Source organism: Montipora foliosa, chromosome 7 (assembly GCF_036669935.1).
Source record: "Montipora foliosa isolate CH-2021 chromosome 7, ASM3666993v2, whole genome shotgun sequence".
NCBI lineage: Eukaryota > Metazoa > Cnidaria > Anthozoa > Scleractinia > Acroporidae > Montipora > Montipora foliosa.
The window spans coordinates 22,241,446-22,251,445 of NC_090875.1; the positions used below are offsets into that span (position 1 = coordinate 22,241,446).

The 10,000-nt window shown below is 39.8% G+C and overlaps 1 protein-coding gene and 1 long non-coding RNA gene across 2 annotated transcripts in view; one reads left to right on the plus strand and one right to left on the minus strand.

Moving 5' to 3' along the window:
- LOC138011353 (uncharacterized) overlaps window positions 1-319 on the plus strand; it is a 12,273-nt gene extending 11,954 nt beyond the window's left edge. The window contains exon 3 of the long non-coding RNA XR_011124705.1: window positions 1-319. This exon is cut by the window's left edge and continues 163 nt beyond it. This is a non-coding gene — a long non-coding RNA (uncharacterized lncRNA).
- Window positions 1-10,000, minus strand: part of LOC138011364 (solute carrier family 41 member 1-like) — a 330,107-nt gene that overhangs the window by 68,454 nt on the left and 251,653 nt on the right. The window lies entirely within an intron of this gene.

Genomic DNA, 10,000 nt, shown 5'->3' on the forward strand with positions numbered 1-10,000 from the left:
AAGAAGATAGTACAAGTTCATTGACCTCATCTGCAATCATGTTTGCGAAGAAGGACAGCACAGTAGTTTTCGAGTATCTTGATTTCAATTTTCTTTTTATAATTGGCGATGAAATTAGGTTTTAAATTTTTAATTAGCTTTAACGGTAATCCATTTGGATCTTTCATCGTAACGTATTTGTATGTTGTATTCCATTGTACAATTTGAGATAGTTTTTGGATATTGTTAGGTGTCCCCTATTAGCGGAGGACATTCTCCCCTGCTAGACTTCAATTGACACATTAATAAAGTCATTATTATTGTAGTATACTAACGTGGATGAGTCTCTATTGTTTGGAATCTAGTTAGAACTGGTCTTTCGTCATTTATTTTCTGGCAAAAAGTGTCTCGTTTTTTTAATTTTTTTAATTTATTTCAGTGGCTGTATTTATCTTGAAAGACAAATAATGCGTCTCGGCTGAATCGCGGTATTTACCATGGACGACAAATAATTTCGGTGTCTCAGGTGCATTTTAAAATTCGTGTGAGACACGTTTTGCCCAAAGATCATCGATCATGTAAGATACAATAGAATCCCGATTTCTCGAACCTCCAAAGGGGTCGAAAACTGGTTCGAGAAATCGAAGGTGTCATCAAATTACACTAACTATGGTTACAGGGTGTTACAGGCCAAACAGGACTCCTATTGGTCAAGATAGGAAATACAAAGACCCTCACAGCTTTACTCTAACAAGTACATCTTTCAAAGACCACCCTTTTCTATACGGAATCATGGCAGGGTTAATTAACAAATCGAAAGTGGTTCAGCTTTGTCTGTACTCCTATCGAAAATGATATTCGTCATCACAGTGGTCAAAATCAACGATGAAATGATATATGAAATGGATCATATATGAACTGCGGATATGAAATCAAGGTAAGCTGTGATCTTCGCAGTTATGAACGCAATTGTTGCAATTGGGAGGTCCCAACGTCAGTGGCTTCATAGCTCAGTCGGTTAGAGCGAGATTACAAGCAATTGTGGCAAAAGTTAAAGTGAAAGATTTCTCTTAGCAACAGCTGCTTTTGTATAAGATGCCATTTGTTCATTAGAAACTTCCAAGGTTCGGGTTATCGTAAGTCAATTTGTCTCACGGGATCAAGAATGGGTTCGACTTTGCGGAAGTTTCGAATAATCGTGGGTTTGATTAATCGGAGTTAAAATTACTTTACAAGGAAGGATTACGTTTTTAGAAACGTTGGCCGTGTAGCACTTTATATTTCAACAGACTTGACTGATTTAGAGTGTAATGTGAAGTGCTAGTTTTGTACCCCACATGAACCATGTGAGCGTTAGCCCTACTGGTGGAAATGGGCCCACACAAGGACAGAGAAAAACTCTGAGCAGGGTGGAATAGGCCATTTCCGAGTTCAAGTCTGCCTCCTCTTCAAAGCGAGTCTAAGTGCGAAGTATTTGTTATGGTAATTAGTTCTACTTTACATATGAATGAAAACTAATTTTCATAACAAAAACTTCGCACTTAGACTCGCTTTGAAGATGAAGCAAGGAAGAACTCGGAAATGGCCTATTGAACCCACGACCTTCGGGTTAGATCTCCGCTGGTCTACCGACTGAGCTACAAGGTCAGACGGGAGCAGGCCGTGGGAACTGAAGATCTTAAAGTTACGGCAATGAACATGTACAAGTACAAGGAAGGATTACGTTTTTACAAACGTTCGCCGTGTAGCACTTTATATTTCAACACACTTAACTGATTAGAGTGTACACTCTAATCAGTTAATTGTGTTAGAGTGTACAATCTAATCATTTAAGTGTGTTGAAATATAAAGTACTAAACGTTTGTAAAAACGTAATCCTTCCTTGTACTTGTACATGTTCATCGCCGTAACTTTAACATCTTCAGTTGCCACGACCTGCTCCCGTCTGACCTTGTAGCTTAGTCGGTAGAGAAGCGGTGCGGATCTAACACGAAGGTCGTGGGTTCATTTCCCACCCTGCTCAGAGTTTTCCTCTGTCCTTGTGTGGGCCCATTTCCATTAGTAGGGCTAACGCTCACATGGTTCATGTGGGGTACAAAACTAGCACTTCACAGTTACAGTCTAATCAGTTACGTCTGTTAAAATTACTGTCACAGTGTTTGAGGGAAGCAAACCTAAGGGAAACAAGGTTTGGTTAGAGTTATCGGAAGGTTCAAGAAATCGGGATTCCACTGGAAATACAGCCAACGTGATTTTTCTTTGTTTTTTTCCAAAAAGCTTTCCTTGGTTTTTGCTTCTAGATATCAACATGGGTTCCGGCATATTGACAAGAGAGCCATGAAATCTTTACAAACTAGACGCATCTTTGCGTGAACTCGGGCTACCCTGATGTCCTGGAACGTATGCGCTTTGCATTGGGTAAATTCACGCATGCACCTTACAAGCTTGAGTGCGATTTGCGACTGAACGCAAAAAAAAAAAGTGAAGCCGAAATTTAACCGAAACCTAACCTCGAGCATTTCCCCGGTGCTGCAAAACTGCATTCTTGGACAATAAGAGACAAAAATAACGGGACTTTTGTTTGATTTTATGGCACAAAAATGAAATCTTCTCCAAACAAATCATAGAATGTTTTCTGTACAATTGTGGAGACAAACACCACTTGCATTATTTCAAAATCCCAATATCACGATCGAGATGCAAGGGGGTACTAGAAATCAAACACTTTTAGCTCTTAATGTAAATCCATCAACCTATAAAACCAATCTGACTACCAGGCCACACAAGGAACACAAAGTCAGCAAAAACGAGTCATTTGGGTTCACAACCAAGCTGTGAGAGGCATGTGTCTATTCTTCATTTGAGGTCACAAAGTGCTTTGCATTTCAGTTTTCGAAGAAATTTTGAGTCAAAAACCAGTTTTAGACATCAACTGAAGACTGGACACAAGCCCCTCCCAGCTTGGCTGTAGGTCCATATGACTGCTTGTTTTGCCGACTAAGAGCAACTTGTGCGTCGTAAAAGAAGCCAAAATGTTGTGTTATGGTGGAATATGTTTCCTATGGCTGGAGAGATTCATTTTCAAAGCAAACATATCTGCGTTTAGGTGCACTGGTATGCTCTTTCAAGCAAAAAAACCTTTGGCCATAATTATAATAAATCCGTTATTGACCAAGCTTGTTTGGTCAAGATAGCTTTATATTGGCCTCATTCTTTTGCATGTTTATGGACCTCGCTTGTCTTTCGCTAAACATGCAACAAAGCTACTTGGCCAATATGCAGCCATCTTAACCAAACAAACTTGGCCAATGACCAATACGTTCTTATAGCTGTGTCCAACATGAATTCCTTAGTACGGTAAGGTAAGGCCTTACCAAATTCAACTCTTAGTTCTAGTACCAAGGCAGTCTGCACACGTCCGCTATGTCATTGGGCTGAGAGAGACAGGACTTGAAAAAAAGGAGTAACTTTAGATTGCATGGCCATTTAAAAATAAAAATTACGATGGTCATGATTGTCAATTATTGATAATCATCGTCATCATAATACTGTATCTTAAGCAAGGTAGTACTAAAAACAGTTTCAAAGGCTGCATGATTGTGATCCTAATTGCGCAAGTCAATGAAAATCCTTGCCCCTGAAACCGGAGACAAAGCGGCGACATGGATTAAAGGGCTGGAGAAACTGAACAACAATTTTATTCTCCCTGACAGGGCAACATTTTATACCAACATTTCCGTGTGTCCCTAACAGTATCTCATTGAATTTGTTTCCTTTCATATAGTATATATACGATACATTTCAGCTTCACTACGCAAGAGACAAGACATCTACCATTAGGTTTATTTTGGAATATCCAGGCCGAGCACCGAGTACCGTTAAAAATGGTCATGACTACATGAATAAAAATGAATGCTCAAAAACAATACCATGGAACGCTAAGCAAAAACTAGGATACATAGAATAAGTCAATACCATGAAACGCTAAGCAAAACCAGAAACCCATAATGGTCGAAACGTGTAACGTGCGTTCACAGCTTCCGAATATTCAGTGCAAACTGATTGGTTGAATGTTTCAGTGCTAAGTACCATATTTGGAAACCCCTCACGCTTGTTGTTCCAAATATGGTACTTAGCAAATTGAATATTCAGAAGTTTGTTTTCTAGCACACAAGGGGCCGTTACACGTTTCAACCCTTATGGGTTTCTGGCAAAACCTAGGATACATAGAATAAGTCAATACTATGAAACGCTAAGCAAAACCTTGGATACATAAAATAAGTCTAGAGAAAGAATGCCAAAAGCTGGGCAGCTGCGCTCTAAGAAGGGGTTTGGCCCCTGACTACCTTGCCAAAAAGTTCAAAAAAAGGTCTGAAATTCACAATAAAGACACACGGAATAAGAATAAGATGGACATCCCAGGATACAGAACGGCCGCAGGCCAAAGAACCTTCTATTATCGAGCGGTTTCTCTGTGGAATAACCTACCTGGAAGTCTCACTGAGATGACAAACCTTGTATTATTCAAAAAAGAACTAATGCGTCATTTACAAAGAGAATGTTAGAAGCTTTCAATGATTTTAACATATATCAAATTTCTTGTCAAATTTGTTATATAAATATGATTCTAATCATTTCTTACTGTTTTATAGTTCTAAATATTTTATTGAATATTGTAATTACTTTAAGAATTTCAAATATTTAATCATTTCTCATTGTTCTATAGTTTTAGATATTTTATTGAATATTGTAATTACTTTGAAAAGCCAGAATTTGGAAAGTAATAAAGTTATTATTATTATTATGAAGGTAGCGACTAGAAATGAGGTCAGAAAAAAATTGTCCCGAGAAGAAACCTCATCAGAGGAAAAAAGAGGGGCAGGAAATCTGGGTAGAAACCAAGGCCGACCTACGAAAAAAAAAACAGCCCATGCTACCAGGCTTCTCTCATAACACAAAACTTGAAAAAGTGACAGTAAGCGGTGATGGCCTAGAATGGCTAGTCACATGCTCTCTTCAGCTTAAATGCGGCTCAACGCCTACCCATAATACCGTCGTACCGCCCACTAGTCCCCAGCCCCTCTGCTCCCGTGACGCGGAAATATTCAATTTCCGGCTAATTCGTAACTACTCAAACCCCACAAATTCCATTTTCCAGTTTGTATACCAAAGGTGCAAATTCTAACTTAGCCAACCCCTGAAGCTAACAATAGCCTGATCCAAATATGTAAGCGAAACTTCATTGAAGGTAAGTGAAATGGACATTATTGAAAAGAGGTTGGTGGAACAAATGTTTACCATGATACCGGTACTTAAAGTAAAGTAAAGTAACCATATTTAACGTCGATAACTCGTAACAGTAATTTAACTGACAAACCCTAGGTCGACGGTGCGCTCATTTTACTCCCCCCTTTCCATCAGTGCTCCGTTTTACGGGTATTTAAAGCTACTTAGCTACACGGAAAGGAAAGAAGTCGAAACAAGGATGCCAGATCCAGAGATCGAACTCAGGTCCTCTTGCACCAAGGCCGCGTACTAACCGACTGTGCCATCTCTACTTCTTGTTAGGTACACTTATTTTTCAACAAAAGATCCCTGACATTTTGTTGATGCCTGGAAACGAGCAAAATACGACGATAAATACACCTTTCGCCCGGGAGGCAGGGGGAATAATAGACCTCTTTAGCTTGTACGTTTTGTTTTCCCATTTCAGACCACGTGATGTTCTCAAGGGAATTTTCCTTTTGTTTTTTCATAAGTTATCCGTACATATTCACGTGCATAGGAAGACATTTGAAAGAAAGTTTTCCCTAGAGTAACATCACGTGGTCTGAAATGGGAAAACAAAATGTACAAGCTAAAGAGGTCTATTGGGTCAATTTTCGCTGGGTTCGTGTCGATGGCCTCTCAGAACCCCTACCCCTTCATAGTCTATTATGTGGCCAATTATAGACCCCTTAGTCACTTTTGAGCTCTTTTGAATAAATGTAATTTTAGTGACCCTAACTTAGTCACTTTCTGTTTATTGATAAACCGTACATAAAGCCTTTTGATTGTAATTTCAAAACGGAATGTAATGCGACTGGTAAATATTAAATCAACAGCGCTACTGTTCTTTCTGTAACAACTTTTTTTACCGCGAATCTAGCCAAAATGTTCTTACCCCAAAATCCCAACAACTTGAGAGCCCATTCTAGTAACTTTGTCGGGAACTCTGTTGAAAATCCAACCCCATTATAGTCAATCCAGTCGTGAAAATGCGACTCCATCCAGCGGCACATCCCCATTTGCCCATTAATAGGAAGTACCCCCCACCCCCCGGACCTTTCAAATGAGGGGGGGGGGGGGAGGAAGCCGGGCAAAGGTGGGGGATTTGAACTCCGATCATCTTTTCAGTTCAAATGCCCGACCCCAGGGAAATTAACCATGGTCAAAAGAGAGCAAATTCTCTGTGCCAGGGATATCAGTGTTGTTCTCATTTTTTTCTTTTAACGAAAACTAGTGAGCAGGACAAGGGAAGACTTCTTGTAGTTGTAAGCTTTTTTCGTTTATTTCCTACGCGTGTCGACTCGTAATACTAAGATTTCTTCAGGGAATAATTACAACTAGCAAGGAACAGCATATATAACACGTTGTGTGCGTGAGTGAAACTTCCGATAGAAGTGAATAATAACTCAACTATGCTGTAAACGGGCGTAGCAAGAAACGCCATAATACCTATGTTATTGCATGTTGTTCTATTTTTGGGGGCCATGCAATTAGCGCTAATCGTAAACGTAATCCTTGCTAGTTATATTCATTCCCTGAAAAAGTCTCTGTAAGAGACGAAATGCGTCGGAAATAAACGAAAAAAGCTTACAACTACAAGAAGTCTTCCTTTGTGCTGCTCACTAGTTTTCGTTAAAAAAATTGTTTCCAGTCATTCTCGGTCATCCAAGATGGCCGATTTCCAAAGATGGCGTTGGTAGGTCCCAGTCTACTAACGGTTGATTTCAAAAGTTCCGACCCCCGGGACTCGGCAAATGATCAAAAGTCCCTACCGCGGGCAGACTTGTTACGTCAAATCCCCCGCCTTTGCCCGGCGTCCCCCCCCCCCCCCCCCAGCGGCTTAACATTGATAGGTGCATAAGGCGCTCTTATTTGAGAGCCAATTCCTGAATTTAAATTCTGGCGTCTTTGCAACTTTTACCAGCGAAAATCAGTCTTATTGTGGTCAATGACTTTTACTATCGACCGATGGTTTCTTTATACCAAGTCAGCGGGCACCCAGTCGAGGCCAACGTCGAAAACGTTCCTACGGTAACGCGAAAAGATGTCTGCGGGGTCAAATCAATTGTTTGAATCGATCTGGGCAACTCCGATGACACTTTGGCTTGGCAATGTGAAATATGAAGCCAGGGCTTATGAAAATTTCATTTCTTTTCACGTGCACGAAACAACTTTTACTTCTCTCGCGTTTTTACAGAAACAGCACAACAGGAAAACGCCAAAAATGGACTGACAGGCAGATTGTCTTCTCGAGTTTTAACAAAAGGGTCTGGGATGGCAGACATTTAACCGCTTCAAGGCAAATCCCGCTTTACTGTCTGTATTTACCAGTTCGGTAATGCCCTCCAGCTGCAATAGCTATTCCGACATCCATTGGAATTTGTGCATAATTGCATTAGGGTTGAATTTCTTTAACTTGTGTCTATTCTATTAATACTTTGGCTACATAGCATTTCTTTCAGTTGCGAACCCAAACCATAATTTATGAGATTTGCAAAGAGTTTGAAGAGTCCTGGATAACTTGATTTTATATAAAACCTGCTCAGTTGATGAAGATGAACAGTAAGTGCCCCCCCTCCCCCCTCGCATTGCCTCTGAACAAGGCGGTTTGTTTTCAGAAAATGGTAGCAAAATTTGTGCTCAGCAAGCCATAATGAACGGCACTTATTATATGACCAACTCCGTGAGCAGACAAGTTTGTCAGCTTGTCAACTCAACAGAGGAGATTTGATGCAAGCTGAATTGCATTTTGTTCATGCATTTTGCAGTTCTCAGGTTCTGTATAGATCATTGCACGTGAAGAACTCATTGATTTAGCCCGGCTAAAATTTTACAACACCAAATTAGTATGCAGTATGCAGAGCTCTCTTCTTAAGTGATATTTAGCGAAATATACATTATAGATTTTCATCAAGAGCAGATTTGATTAGGGGGTCAGTCCCTATCACAATTTAGTAAAATCTCATTGGATATTTTGTGTTCACGCATTACGTAACAAGTTTACCCCTGGCATTTTGCATAAGGATTGTTTTTGTTTTCTCGTGAGATTTATGATGGCAGTAATGGTCCCAAGAGAAAGTGGAAACAATGCTTATGCAAAATTTTGGAGTGACAAGCAAAGAGTATTATGGTCTTTTTGATACTGGCTAATGTTGGCGAAACTACTGACTCGATTGAAGGAACACCACTGAAGTGGGTATAGAGAAAGAACTTGGGATGGTTGTATGCCCACGATGTCTCCAGAGCCTCACATTGTTGTTCTCGCATTGTAAGAAAAAACATATACTTTGATGTGTGCATCGCGACTTTCTTATTCATTAAACCAGGTTTTTATGACATGTCATTTCACGACACCGGCGACTACGTCTGCGACAATCAATTATTCGATCGCGCGCTATTGAGCCAGATCATTTACTGGATCATCCCAAATTGTTCAAATTGTGTGTAGCAACCATCCCGGCGGAATCAAGTTGGCATAAATATATGGAGTAGAAGGTTATAATACATAGAGGTAGCTGAAATGTATCGCGGTTGCTCAGGTCTCCTAACCGAACTTCAAATTTAGACATTTCGCGTTAGTGATCTGGAAAAAACGCCAACGAAGTTTACCAAAACGTGACAAACACGGGCGGGGTGGGCATGAACAGATGATTGTTTTTCTCCAATAAAATGACTGTCCTCTGCCGTTCTCGATCTCGTCGACTATAATGTTGTTTGAGCTACTCTGCCAAAAAAAAACCCTATTGCACAAAGATTGCCTTTACCTGGCACCCTTCAGCAAACCGAAAAGACGAATTTTCTTACGAAAATTACCCAATTGAATTATTACCTTATTTTTAAATGCCGCCAATTTTACTTTGTGGCATCAAGAACCGGAAGCCGGTTTAAAGTGGGACAAAGTTATAAGAAAGCTCAGAGAGAAGGACTACTTATTTATATCTATATAACCAATTATACCTCTTCATGGATTATTTGAATTGCAAACAGAGACACGGTTCAATTATGACCGAGTTGTGAATGCCACCGTTCGTATCCAATAAATTGATTCTGCATTTCGATCACATAAACCCTCGACGTTACTTTTCCGTAAAAAAGAAATATGATCTTAACCGCACGTCCTCACATCTTACTCCAATCGACCCAAAAATGAATTTTCAGTCTCGTTGTAGTGTAAATTCCATCCAAAATTCAAACGTCGTAACAATAAATAAATAAAGCTGAAGTCCTTTATTAGTTTAATGCGATTTTACCATCCGTAAGCTGACCCGATTGCAAGAATTATCGTAATGATTGAAAAACAATAGAAAAGAGGGTGGAATGGCGATCTGCCATCCTCGTGCCTTGAATATGAGGTGTACCATTCCTTGGCTAGCATGATATCCTGTTAAAAGGAACGTCTGAGCTATTAAAAAGTGATCTTAGCTGTTCTGCCACCTGCTGACTGTATCTAAAGGTGATAACATTTTGTCACGTTCCCACGATCACGCCAGTGTTCCGATTCACTCGAACATAAGTCATGCATGCAAGTTACTCGTGATTTCAGAAAGGAGAGTTGATGAATTAAAATTCTTGAGGTTGAGATTCTCATTCTCAGAGTTCGTCTTATATCGGCTTTGCAGACTGCACTCGAGCATTTCAACTTAAGGTAATTCCCTTGAAATTGTTCTACTATCAAACTTTTTTGGAAACTTGGTGTAATTAACATTCATGATATGAACATTAAAAAAATGCAATAAAAAAATGGGGTCACCTT